Source organism: Peromyscus californicus, unplaced genomic scaffold (genome assembly GCF_007827085.1).
Source record: "Peromyscus californicus insignis strain IS unplaced genomic scaffold, ASM782708v3 Scaffold_11__1_contigs__length_118956290, whole genome shotgun sequence".
In the NCBI taxonomy this organism is placed as follows: domain Eukaryota; kingdom Metazoa; phylum Chordata; class Mammalia; order Rodentia; family Cricetidae; genus Peromyscus; species Peromyscus californicus.
This window is the reverse complement of record NW_026294402.1, coordinates 48,211,190-48,222,016: the sequence shown is the minus strand read 5'-3', so window position 1 is coordinate 48,222,016 and position 10,827 is coordinate 48,211,190. Positions and strand designations below refer to the sequence as shown.

Here is a 10,827-nt window from a genome sequence, read left to right as displayed (position 1 = left end):
ATTCATAGTAAACAAAAAGGATCACTCAGTAGCAAATACTTTGATATTATAGTACACTGTTAAAATTTAGCCAGAAAAAAACAAAAACAAATTTAGCCAAGAAAAAAAATAGTGATGTTTTCAAAGGAAAAAAAAATGCAGTTTACCTTGAACTATTGTCAAAATTATCAATAAACATACATAGTATTTTTTCAGATTTCCAAATTATCCTATTTCCAGTGAAAGAAAAGTGGACAAGATGTTCTGAACAAGGAAAATGGTGTTAGCCACTCGATTTAGCACTCACATTTCATTTTACAATCTCATCAATAGAAGGGTAGATAAAATACTCAGTTAAGTAAATAAAATGATGTTCAAGTTCAATTTTTTTTTTTTTTTTTTTTTTTGGTTTTTTTCGAGGCAGGGTTTCGCTGTGTAGCTTTGCGCCTTTCCTGGAACTCACTTGGTAGTCCAGGCTGGCCTCGAACTCACAGAGATCCGCCTGGCTCTGCCTCCCGAGTGCTGGGATTAAAGGCGTGCGCCACCACCGCCGGGCTCAATTTTTTTTAAGTTATTATTTTTTTCTGTTTTGCAGACAGTTTTGATATATAGCTGAAACCCATTTGCCTCAGTCTCCCAAATGCAGCTCCTTAATTTTTTTGGCATGAAGGTTGAGACAGGGTTTCACTTTGGTAGCCCTTGTTGGCCTCGAACTTGACACATAGACTAGGTTGGATACGAAGTCAGAGATCTGCCTGCCTCTGACTCTGAGTGCTGGGATAAAAGGCATGCAGCTTACCATGCCTAATTTTTAATTTACTGCTTGAACATGCATGGAAGGGACATTTTGATCACAGTGTTAAATATTTTATAACATGTATACCTGTTCTATGCTATAAATCACAGAAGGATATCTAATTACCCAATGAAATTACCTTTTTGAGATTATAAGACTCTTATGCTTAAACCATGGTAACTTCATCTGTTTGAAAACCAAAATGGCCTAGTGTAAAGAATATTAAGCAAGAAGTCAGAGAATGTAGCTCTGAGCTTGCCTTTGCTCTGCTAGTTAGTATTCGACCATAAGAATGTCCAATGATCTCTTGAACATCCATCATTTTTCTGGCTTATAAAATGAGCCTACTAGACTCATTTATTGAATTTTATGGAATTATTTTGAAAACCAAATGGATGGTGTTAAAAAGCTTTGAGTGCAGAAAGCACTATACAAGTGTGCTGCTGATTCAGCTGCTTCTGGACATACCATTATATTTACAGTTGATGAGGATTTTCTTCTTGTGTTCTTTATTTCTGTGTGGAGGTACCAGAAGATGGTGCGTGTTTGAATGGACCCAGGGGAGACCTTGGCTGGCATTGCCCTCTGTCCTTTTACCTTGAACCACTGTTGAATCTCTCTTTCTCTAAACCCCAAACAACAGAGAAGAAAGCCCTTGGAAAATTAATCCAATCAAAAAGTCAATCTGAAAATGTTTTTGTGAACCTTTGAAGTAGGCATTTAATTGTATTTTAAAATATTAACACTTGTACATTTTCTAGGTTTGTGTATTTTTAATAGTGCTTATGAAGAGAATATAAATTATGTCACTATGAAAGTTTTGAATATTTATATTGTCAATATTTTTATATCCCCAGGGTATTTTGTGGGAATGAATTCAAACTGCCCCTCCCCACACAAAGCAATCTATTTTTACTGTTACAATTCTAAATTTTACATTACACTCTTCCATCACATCCAAACTGGTGTGTGTTTGGGTGGGCGCTCCACCTCAACCCCTAGTACCCTGGCACCCTGGCATCCCTATACCCAAAGAGTCTGGAATGTTTGGGTGGGAACTCCACCTCAACCCCTGGCACCCTGGCACCCTGGCATCCCTATACCCAAAGAGTCTGGAATGTTTGGAAGGAGTCTGGTGGAAGATCCGCCTCGGCTCCTTTCCCCATCTCTTTCCTTAAACCCACCCCTTCAAAGCCAGCCAAACACAGCTCCTCCCCCAGAGAGGCTTAGGATGACTCCCACAGGGGACATATAAGCAGCATCCCCAAAAACAGACTCGTGGTTCTTCCAGTCTCGCCTCCTTGTCTCCTCTCTGAGGGCCAGGGAATTGCCCGGGAGCACTTTACCCATTAAACCTGGGCTTTCCAATTTGGTCTGATTCGGTTTGTTGCAATGGTAGAGAGGCCTTCAGGAAGCCAAAAACTTATCAGTGTGACCTAAAATGCGGAATATCTAACAGTTTGGTCTACTTGTCAAGTTGAACAACTGAAATTTAAAGTGTGATTTCACTTTCGGTGGACACCTTTCATGATAGTAATGCTGGATGAAGAATAAAGTCTGGTCTGAAGGATAAGAGGTGTTCTATACTAGCACAGAATTAGGAAGCTGGACGAACAAATGGGAAGGTGGGGCCTCCAAAAGCTGACACTTGCAGGAGCAGAAACAGTCAGCTCCCAACTCTTTGATTACCAGTGTGTGTGTGTATACACACACGCATTTATGATTGAGAAATGTAAAAGGGCAAGTAAAGCTGGGCTGAAGTGCTTTTGCTTTACAGAGGAGTTATTTCCCACACTCCTGCCCTTACAGAGGAGGTATCAACAGAGAGTGATAAACTTGGCATGGTGGCACACACCTTTAATCCCAGCACTGCGGAGGCAGAGGCAGGTGGATTTCTGTGAGTTCTAGGTCAAGCCTGGCCTACAAAGTCAGTTCCCAGACAGCCAAAGCTCTTACACAGAGAAACCCTGTCTCGAAAAACCAAAAAAAAAGACTGCCAAATGTGTATACCCTTAACCCCAAATCTATCCATATATATACTGGATGTGTGTGTATGTGTATATACATATGTATCAATATATATTTATAATATATGTGTATATATATACATATATATATATTTGACCTATTTCTTATACATTGTTATAGAGGATGTGGACGATAATGCAAAAACAGTCAGTATTTGCTCTAGGCAAAAAAGATTTTGCCCAGGCTTCTTTTTTTCTTTAGGTTTTTTCAAGACAGGGTTTTTCTGTCTGGCAGTCCTGGAACTCACTCTGTAGACCAGGCTGGCCTCGTACTCACAGAGATCCGCCTGCTTCTGTCTCCCAAGTGCTGGGATTAAAGGTATATGCTACACTACCTGGCTGCTGCCCAGGTTTCTTAGAAACCAGATATACACCTTTAATCCCAGCACTCAGGAGGCAGAGGTAGGTGGATCTCTGTGAATTTGAGGTCAGCCTGGTCTACAGATCAAGTTCCAGGACAGCCAGAGTTACATGGTAAGACCCTATCTTCAAAAAAAAAAAAGACATATTTTATTTTATATTAATATTACATTTAAATTTTTAAATCTTATTTAAATTTAATACTACTAGATGGTATAGCTAATTACCAAATATTTTAAGTCATTAGAATTTTTTAAATGAACAAAATCTACCCAGTGTATGATAAACTTGCACCTGATTAAAACGGCTCATCTACAGTGCTAATAATTTCAGAACACGTAATGGTGTGATGGTTCACTGTATATAAGCTTAAACAAAATTTCCAAGTAATCAGAATGCTTTTCAATGTAGTCTTTACGTTCTTTGCATCATCATAGGAGCAAGTAAGAGATAGTTTTTGAGCCTGGGAACCTGAGGGTTTAGGGTTCCAAACATGTCAAGCAACCAAAAACAATCGTGTATTGTGAACACATCTTTTTATTGAGCTTATGTCATTAAAAAAATGGATCTAGATTACTAAAGTCATTTTAAGAATGATGTTGTCTGTTTTTATACTGCCCTTGGTTCAGTGAAGAGCATAACTCTGGAAACTTCAGAGTGCCCTGTATTTGAATAATTCCTTAGATCTGATCAAGCAAAAAGGATGAGCTAGACTAAAGATCCATTTGATAAGCTGACTCATCCCTTTCCTCATAGCTGCCTGGAAAGAGTTAGATTGGAAATGCAAAGGAAACATCATATCTAGGGGAACATCACTTAGAGCTAGATCCTTTATATCTTAAAATAGTAGAGTAGCAGGGCCAGGTGTGGGGAAAGCAGGGTTCCTACTACAGAGCAAAATCTATCAGTCCATCAACAGTAGTATATGTCCAACCAGAGCTACTCTTAGAAATCCCACAGCTGATGAATAGCCATTTATGCTTCAGAACTTTTCCGAACCTCAAATGTTTCCACTCATCTTTTCCTGGGCAACCAATCTTCACCTGTGAAATAAGAAACAAACTGTAGGGCTGGGTGTAGCTAGAGTTTTCCTGCCTGGCCCACAGTCAGGACAAATCTCTCTCACCTGCCAGTCCCACAGCCGCTCAGACCCGACCAAGTAAACACAGAGACTTATATTGGTTACAAACTGTATGGCTGTGGCAGGCTTCTTGCTAACTGTTCTTACAGCTTAAGTTAATCCATTTCTATAAATCTATACCTTGCCACGTGGCTCATGGCTTACCGGCATCTTCATATACTGTTAGTCATCTTGGCGGCTGGCAGTGTCTCTGACTCAGCCTTCCACTTCCCAGCTTTATTCTCCTCCTTGTCCCGCCTATACTTCCTGCCTAGCCACTGGCCAATCAGTGATTTATTTATTGACCAATCAGCAACACACTTGACATAAAGACCATCCCACAGCAGCTGGGGAGATGGCTCAGAGGTTAAGAGCACTGGCTGTTCTTCCAGAGGTCCTGAGTTCAATTCCCAGCAACAACATGGTGGCTCACAACCATCCACAATGAGATCTGGTGCCCTCTTCTGGCCGGCAGGTGTATATGCAGACAGAACACTGTAGACATAATAAATAAGTCTTAAGAGAGAAAGAGAGAAACTGTTCTCTTGAACCTGAATGAAGTGCTGTGTGACTTGATACTTCTTGATAATGCCAGAAACTGAAGCCAGGAGACCTGGGTCATGAGCTATGGCAATCTGAATCAATCACTACACGTTCTAGTTCACCTGCTGCACACAATCATGCTAAAAAAACAAAACGAAAGAGTTTTTAAAGACACGTAACAAGTAACAAAAACTTTGTTATCTCTCTGGGTGAAATTTTTGTCCCTGTTAAAATGGTGCCTAATACATTTAGTTTAACTGTGACATTCAATGACTACTAATGTGGTTATGGTGTTCAATTATGCCTTCTAAATGTGAGCTCCACATTTTAAAATTTGAGTTCCACATATTTAATTTTAACGAATACATTCTATGGAAGAATAAACGTTGCTGTCATAATCTCTTGTTATTTTTTTTCCAGAATGACAAGAAAAATAAAATATAGTGTAAACTTGTTGTATGTTATTAATGCTACCTGATTTAAAATAATGAAGATTGTCACAGAAGCCTTCAAAAGTGTGAACTAAAATAAACCTTTTAACAAGTGAATTACTCAAATGTTTTGTTAGAGGCAGACAACTGAAATACACACATACTTCATCTCCTTTGATTGCATAGATTAAGTAAACCATTTGGTTATCTTCCTGCTGTATAACCAGGGTGATTCAAAGAGACAGGATCAATACGATGCTTACAAATGAAGATATTTATCATGTTGTGTTTATTACATAGCCAGTGAACCTCACTTCTGTCATGGAGGTGGTCAAATCCAGTCTTCAGGCTGCAGACTCAGAAGAATTGATGCTGTCTCTGGACTGCACAAGTCATTCTGCCTAGAAACACACAAACAAACAAGCCAGTATTGTCAATGAAGTCAAAAGGCAGGCTTCTGGAGAATTCCACTTTGCTTAGAGCAAACCAGCCTTTTCATTCTATTCAGTCTTCAGTGAATTAGACGACACCCACACACTGGGCAGTGGTGGAGCATGCCTTTAATCCCAGCACTCAGGAGGCAGAGACAGGTGGATCTCTGTGAGTTTGAGGCCAGCCTGGTCTATATAGTGAGTTCCAGGATGGCCAGGGCTATGTAGAGATCCTGTCTCAAACAAACAAACAAACAAAAACAAACAAACAAACAAAAGCTGATCTCCAAATACACTTGCACAGAAAAATCTAGAATGGTCATTGATGTCATGGCTCAGCAAAATTGACACATTAACCAGCCACCCCAAACCTAGAAAAACAAAGTGTTCTTATTTACATGTGAAATCTAAAGCAATAGAACTCCTAAAAGCAGAGATGAGGATGCTGGCTACCAGAGGCTAGGAATGGTAGGAGCTTATTGGAGTTTCTGGAGAAGTTATTGACCAAAAGATGCAATCATTCAATTAGATAAGAGGAATGAGCAGTAAGTACTTACTGAACAATAAATACAATGATGGATATGTGTATTAGGTCGATTCAATAATTCCGCATTGTGTGCATATGTCACGGCATCCCTTTGTACCCCATAAATGTATATAGTTTACCAACGAAGGGACCAGTATTAGCTCAAGACACCCCAAGACCAATTCCTCAACACTAAGGAGATTTAGTTGCCCCAGAGGGACAAAGGGCAGGGAATAAGAGACAAAGACAGGAGACAGAGGAAGAGGGATCAGGGGAAGGGAACAAGGGACATTCGTCCTGGAGAGGGTGGGGAACGACAAAGGACTGCCTCTGCATAGAGAGGAGACAGATGTGACATATAGGCAAATGACAGTTTCTAAAGGTAAAAGGGGAAACCCCGTGTTAGGATGAGTTGTTCTTTTTCCTGGTTTTTGTTTGCTTTTGTTGTGGTGGTGGTGGCTTTTTTGTTTTGTTTTGGTTTTTCATTTAAGACAGGGTTTCTCTGTGTAGTTTTGGAGCCTGCCCTGGAATTCGCTTTGTAGATCAGGCTGGCCTCAAACTCACAGAGATCCATCTGTCTCTACCTCCCCAGTGCTGGGTTTAAAGGTGTGCGCCACCGTTCTCTAGCTAGGATGAGGTATTTAATTTTGATTGGGCATATTAATTAGGACAGCCAAAAGGGGGCTTTTGATTGCTGGGCCTTGGTAGTCAGCCTCAGGAGGAGAAAGTGGCCAAAAGGGGGGCATAGATCTTGGTGACTAGCTCTAGGAATGTAATCCAATAGTTTTTAGCAAGGCAGATGGAATGGAGCGGGGGAGGGAGAAGGGCCAGGCCTGCCAGAGCCATGTTTGCCATGTTTGGGTTAGCTAGAGTCCTTTCAACTAATACTCAGTTTTAAACGCTAGCCGGTACAGATACCATGTCTTATCACTCATTCTATAAAGCTGCAGAACAGTCACACCTGGCTGCCCTCTGAACTTGGCATACACGACTGTAACCATATGGTCACAAAGTACTGTCACACAGTCTCTGTCACTAGCGCCTCACTGTTGCCGTTCCTATCAGGAAGCCTCTGTAATGACCTTTCCTATCACCAGCCTGCAGAGGAGAGCTACAGTGACCTTGGAGAGAGACACAACTGCCCTTGTTACCAGGATCCTCTTCACCGCCCTTTCTGCAGCACATGGGTATTGGAGAGCCTCTCACTTTACATAGTACATCCATTTAGCATGCTCAGTTTTCTGGGCCTGTGAAGCCTTTTTTTTTTTTTTTTCCTATTGTCATGGCAGTTTTAGCATTCCAACTGTGGTTAATGTGGACAACATTCTCTGCCTTCCATTCTGCAGAAAAGTTGGCACTTCTCCTGAGATTCTTGCCAGAGTATTAAATCCATTATTCCTGAAAATGCTCCCAAATCAATAAAATCTCCCTTATTTACCCCCCTTTCCCTTGGCCTTCTGATAAAGTGCCTTTAAAAAAAACAGTGGCCGAGCCAGGCATGGTGGCACAAACTTTTAATCCGGCACTTGGAAGGCAGAGGCAGGTAGATCTCTGTGAGTTTGAGTCAGCCTGGTCTACATAGTGAGTTCCAGGACAGCCAGGGCTACTAGAGAAACAGTCTCAAAACAAAAAACACCACCCAGCAACAAAAAAAAACCTAAACCCAAAACAAGACAAAGAAAAAACAGTGGCAGGCATAACCCCCAAGTCCCCGTCAGCAGCAAGTTTGTGGCAATGTTCTGTTTTGTTTGAGACAGTATCTCTAGGTTGTCCTGGAACTTGCTACATAGACGGGACTGGCTTCATACTCAGAGAGATCCGCCTGCCCGAGGGAATTAAAGGTGTACACTTTGTTAGAATTCCTAGCCACTCCCCCAGCTATATGACCTCAAGTGCGCTGTCCAGTAGCCAGGCAAGATGCTTAGTCATCCCAGACCCTTAACATCTTATATAATCGAAGCGCTACATGATCACATAATTTGCACACAGAGTGATCACGTAATCTATGCACATGCATGGCATAGCAACATAACTCATATGTGCATGGGGGGCGGGAATCCTATAAAAATCAGGTTTCAGGTGTTCCTTCTCTCTCTTCTTACACAATCATTCCATAGGCCTATGCGCATCCCCTCTATTCCCTTCCCTTAATAAACTCTTATAGTGAGTTCGTTGTGCCTCGTGGTTTCTCTCGAATGGTAAACAGCGCCGCTTAATAAATAACACACTTTGTAAGGAAACTGCCTGGCTTCATTTTGAAGGCAGGAGCCATTGCGCTGTATTTTTAAAAAAGTTTCTATTTACTGGGAGAGTTGAGTTGCTCCTGTTTCCTGGACCCTGACCTTCCCAGGCCCATGACCCTGATTTGTTTTTGAGAATACCCTTACCCTCCCTGACCTCTCCCTAATCACATGGTGACCACATGATGTTTTTTTCAGGCTTCTTGTATTTCCTTATTGCCCCATTGTCTCCCTTCTGTAAAACTACTCCTTAAAAGGAACCCAAGAGATGGATTCAGGGCTGCTCTGTTTAACCCAACTTAGGAGGCAGTCATTGGCCAACTCTAGGGTCCATCCCGATAAAAAAAAATCAAGCTTGCTTCAACTTTGGCTTAAATCGTGGTAGTGATCTTATTCTTGCCATTGAGATTAACATTTTCTGGAGGTCCTGAAGGGCCCAGAGTAAGTCTGAACATTAGCCTGCCTACCCAGTTTCTTCTAGTGCTTGACCCTTGCCCTACATTCTCAGTCACAGGGAGAACAGACAGATGGTTAAAGATTAAGACAAGACCCCAGCTGTTTCAAGAGCAGTGTTAAGACAACAAGAAGACAAAAAGACAGCCTACAGAATGGGAAAAGATCTTCACCAACCCCACATCTGACAGAGGACTGATCTCCACAGTATATAAAGAACTCAAGAAACTAGACATCAAAATACTGAACAATCCAATTAAAAAATGGGCTAAAGAGCTAAACAGAGAATTCTCAAAAGAAGAATCTCAAATGGCTGAAAGACATTTAAAGAAATGCTCGGTAAAAAAAAAAAAAGAAAAAGAAAAAAAAAAAGAAATGCTCAATATCCTTGGTCATCAGAAAAGTGCAAATCAAAATGACTCTGAGATATCACCTTACACCTGTCAGAATGGCTATGATCAAAAACACTAATGACAGTCTATGTTGGAGAGGATGCGGAGCAAAGGGAACACTCCTCCACTGTTGGTGGGAATGCAAACTTGTACAACCACTGTGGAAATCAGTATGGCGGTTTCTCAGAAAATTGGGAATCGATCTACCTCAAGACCCAGCCATACCACTCTTGGGCATATACCCAAGGAATGCTCAATCATACCACAAAGAAACATGCTCAACTATGTTCATAGCAGCACTATTTGTAATAGCCAGAACCTGGAAACAACCTAGATGCCCATCAACTGAAGAATGGATTAAGAAAATGTGGTATGTATACACAATGGAGTACTTCTCAGCAGAGAAAAACAATGACAGCATGTAATTTGCAGGCAAATGGATGGAACTAGAAAATATCGTCCTGAGTGAGGTAACCCAAACCCAGAAGGACAAACATGGTATGTACTCACTCAGAAGTGGATTCTAGATATAAAGCAAAGAACAATCAGACTGCAACCCACAGAACCAGGGAGGCTACATAGCAGGGGGGACCCTAGGATGACTGTGGCTTATAATAAGTTTTGATATTACTCAATCACTGGGCAAGCCTCAGTGAAACATTTCACTATTAGGATCAGAATTTGTACTGTATCAAGCTGATAATAGAAAATAAACAAATAAATAAATAAATATGAATAGAAAAATGATAAATGGCACTGGTTGCCATGCAGAAAGGTCATGAGGCATGAGCATGACAAAACCCAGTATCAGAGCTTTATGGGGGGGGCCACAAAAGAACCAGGCCTGGGGAAGAAGCACATGCAGAGAACAGAGGGGGGGGAGCAAGAGAGAACAGAGAGAGGGGAGGAGTCTGTGTCCGGCTTTTTAAGGGTTCCTGTGAACACGTGCAGGTGGGCTTACAGAGCTATGCCATGCATGCGCTGACTGTTGTGTGACCATGCCACATGCACATAAACGCGCAGTGTGCACTGATGACATAAGATGTAAGCCCCTTGCTTAGCTGCTGAACTGCGCATGTGTGGTCATGCAGCTGGAGTGGTGGGGGAATCCTAACAACTACAACACAGAGAGAGGTAGAGGGTCACTGAGTGGAATACACCAGGTTCTGCTAGAAGGAATGAAACAGGCGTGACAAAAGCCCACTAAACTATCCGAGGTAATAAAAGTGAAACAGGGTCCAGATGAATCGCCTCCAGCTGTCCTGGAGCATCTCCTGGACGACTATCAGTTACACACTCCTATAGACCAAGAAGACCTGGCAAATCTCAAGGTGATTAATCTGGCCTTTGTTACTCAGTTTGATGGCAGAAGACAGCAAAAAGATCTTCTGATAAAGAAGATGGGATGTTCCACCATGGCTACAATACAAGCCTCAGCCACTCTCAACTCTGCCCATGCATGCCATGATAAAAAGAGGAGACCTTTACAAAAGGATCAGTGTACCTACTGCTAGGAAATGGGTCATTGG

The 10,827-nt window shown here is 41.6% G+C and overlaps 1 long non-coding RNA gene across 5 annotated transcripts in view; it reads right to left on the bottom strand.

The window, feature by feature from the left end:
* Positions 1–14: 14 nt before the first annotated feature.
* The window catches only part of LOC128124331 (uncharacterized), a 31,717-nt gene continuing 20,904 nt past the window's right edge, over positions 15–10,827 (bottom strand). The window contains exons 2-4 of one of the 5 annotated variants that reach the window (XR_008222824.1): positions 5,520–5,657; positions 4,448–4,965; positions 15–4,205 (exon numbers count right to left, since the gene is read on the bottom strand). This is a non-coding gene — a long non-coding RNA (uncharacterized LOC128124331). The other 4 variants (XR_008222826.1, XR_008222827.1, XR_008222823.1 and 1 more) reach the window with 4 other exon arrangements.